Here is a 3253-nt window from a genome sequence, read left to right on the forward strand (position 1 = left end):
CAAAAATGTTGCAGGAAAATAATTTTATTTTAAAGCATATTTGGTCAGGGGTAGATTTCACGGCACAACACTTAAATATACGATCTAGATAATTTTTTTTTTTTTAACTAGTAATACTAGATAATGCAAATTTTTTGTATCACCCTTGAATAAGTCAGATTTTTTTTTAATCCTAAATCCATCACTGTATTTGATGTTAATGTATATATATCAAAAAGTGAATTTAAATTTCATTATATCCGATCACCCATCATCCACATACATGTCCACAGGGTGGGGGTCACCCTAATCACAACCTAACAAATACGAGTAATACTCCATTATCACTAGTATGAATACATATACAATCGCCACCGATCAGCTTGCTCCTAACCGTCCGTCAAATACCACCCGTCCGTCAAAACCACTATTGCAAAACACCCCGTCACGAGCCGTTGGCGAGCCCTACCCATCTCTAAGAAAACCGTCTGATATGACGGTCGTCAAAAATCAAAAAAACCAGAAAGTAAAATCAGTTAAATTTATCGCATTTTAAATTAAATTTTTTGTACTAAATTAACGGTGATAGCGATTATGGTACAAATTATTAATGCAAGCTTTTAGCTTTAAAATAAGTATACATCTATATACTTGTATATTTAAAAGTAACTTTGATAAAAGTCACACGTTTCGACCAACGCCTCGAACCCATCAACCTTTTTAGCTTTAAATCAAAACCGATAAAAAACAACGAATTTTAACAAGGCGCCGCCCCAGTTGAGAAACTTTTTCCCACACAAGTTTCCAATAAGATTTTACCTATTTTACCTGATCACAGTTACACAAAAACTAATACAACAGAAAACTATATAAAATGAAGTCACTTTTTATTTATACTCTATTTTTTTCCAATAAGACTATTTTTTATTTAATAGATATACCTATATACATATAGTGATAGGATAAGAGGAAAAAGTAACAAATCGTGAAAAGCGGTAGAAAACAAAATCCTTTTTTTTTTGTTTTTAGAAAAAACTTTGTTAACGAACATTATAGATCGGATGAAAATATGAACATTTAATAAAGATTTTGTGATAAATGTTTTTATTTTGACAAAAAATTTTAGATAATAGGGTTTATATATTATGGTTTAGATATCAACGTTTATAGGATAGGATTTAGATAAAGTTTAAAAATTTAGGGTTTTAGGATTTAGATTTAGAGTTTAAATTTAGATTTGAGTTTTTGACACAACATTTTAGAATTTAGGGTTCAGGTTGTCTGATCGTTTTCCCGCCTAAATAGTAACATTCACCAGTGTTTTTTCTAAATGTTATATTTTCCAATCAGATTTACCTTCACCCTACTTGATATTTGACACAAAATTAACATTAACACAACCGTCTAAAAATGTGAGAAACTGACACGATTAAAGAATGTGACCTAATTTTCAGGCTGCCCAATCCCAGATAACTTCCAAACATTAGATAACACACTACTTACATTTAAACATTACAACAGAACTAGCTCAAAACTACGGAGTATGAACAAGACTATACATTTGACATCTGATTAAATAGTTAACATAAACAATATGATATATTACATTAAAAAAAACCACCAAAGAGGCGTTATTAAACATCAACAGTAAAATCTAAAAAGGAACACACAAACTAGAATCAAGCAAGAAACAATAATTATCTTTGTCGAGATTATTTTGGATAACATTTGCAAATACTTTATATATAATTACTAATAGTATGAATAATAATAATATAATAATAATCAACAATAATAACGATATATGTATTGATCTTGATGTGGTTTGATAATGAATTGTAAATGCGCACTTGATGTAGTTTAATAAAGATATATGCTAACTGATGCGATCATGGATGTAGTTTGATAATGTAATGAATTGTAAATATCGATGAAATAATAGAGATTGTCGTTTATACCTGTCAGACGGTGCCATTTTAGAATTCTGAAATTGCTGGTGATTGTTGTAACTATCACTACCATTCATCGGGTATTTTTCGAAACACTTGAGACGAATTTGATATCAAGCGCTTTCAGCAGCTAATTGGAGGATTTAAATCTGTGCAAAATTAAAAAAAAAAGCCGGAAAGGAAGGAGAAAAAAGAACACACAATGAAGAGAGAGCCGGGCAAACCCCCGTGCCATCTCCCTTCAAACAACCAAAAAATTATCTTTATTAGACTTTTGACCTGCCACGCAAGCGCACCTGACGTGGCAAAGGTCGACAGCTCACAAATTCAATAATTAAAACTCACAACAATAGAGTCGCCTACCGTTCAACTAATCTCTTCACATATCTTTCGTTACATCTACAATTTTTATATCATCCGAACCATCACAAACACGACACGTCAGCGCTTTTAACATCTCATAACCTGATTTTTAATTTTAGGATTTACTTCCTCCATCGACTATCTGACGTCTGCAACGTCACGCCGCTTCAATCAATCATCAACGAATAAACCATCGTAGATGTCTGAGACGTGTCTTCAATATATATGAACCCGAAACACGACCTAGCGAACGTTGATAATTTAGATCAGATCGAACTATATATATGAAATCAAATTACATATAAAAATAAAGAACATACCTCATCTATATCAAACGGTAAAACGGAATGTGATTCCGATGAGGAAAACGATCGTCTGGGAACGAATTGACGAAACAAGATGAAATCATGTTCAGATTGTAGATCGGAGACCGATCTATTTACATATGTGATTGTAGTCGGAAGAAATTGAGACGATTTGAGTAGATCTGAAAAAGTAAGTACGCGAAACCTGTTTTGGGGAAGAAGAAGAAGGAATGAAAAAGGTACGGGAAATGAAGAATGAGACGATATGGGTTATTTATTGACCCTAAGATATGATCCAACGGTGAAGATTTAGATTGCGTAACGGATTTTTTCAACTATGGCGTAATTGGCGGAGAAAATAAAGGTGGGAAGTTTCCAGATGCTGGGTCTTGATTGACTTGTAAAAACGTGGCTGGACATGCGTTTAATTCGCAAATATCTTGTGTGAAATAACTATAAGGTCCTCTATGTTAAATTAAAATTATATTATATTTATATTCTTAAATCTCTCCCGACCATCACACATTATTTTCTTTCACATCAACGTCACATTAACATCTCCTCAAATTTGTTCTTATTACAAAACATTGATTAAACCATTGTCGTTAACCTTCACAAAAACCAATATACACATTGTATTGCTTAAATAAATGGTTA

General features: G+C 32.2%; 1 long non-coding RNA gene across 1 annotated transcript; it reads right to left on the reverse strand.

Moving 5' to 3' along the window:
- Positions 1-218: 218 nt before the first annotated feature.
- LOC139892326 (uncharacterized) lies at positions 219-2831 on the reverse strand. Its single transcript, XR_011774033.1, has 3 exons — positions 2612-2831; positions 1938-2534; positions 219-467 (listed from the first exon to the last, which is right to left on the reverse strand). It is a non-coding gene; the product is annotated as an uncharacterized lncRNA (long non-coding RNA).
- Positions 2832-3253: the final 422 nt, after the last annotated feature.

Source organism: Rutidosis leptorrhynchoides, chromosome 2 (assembly GCF_046630445.1).
Source record: "Rutidosis leptorrhynchoides isolate AG116_Rl617_1_P2 chromosome 2, CSIRO_AGI_Rlap_v1, whole genome shotgun sequence".
NCBI lineage: Eukaryota > Viridiplantae > Streptophyta > Magnoliopsida > Asterales > Asteraceae > Rutidosis > Rutidosis leptorrhynchoides.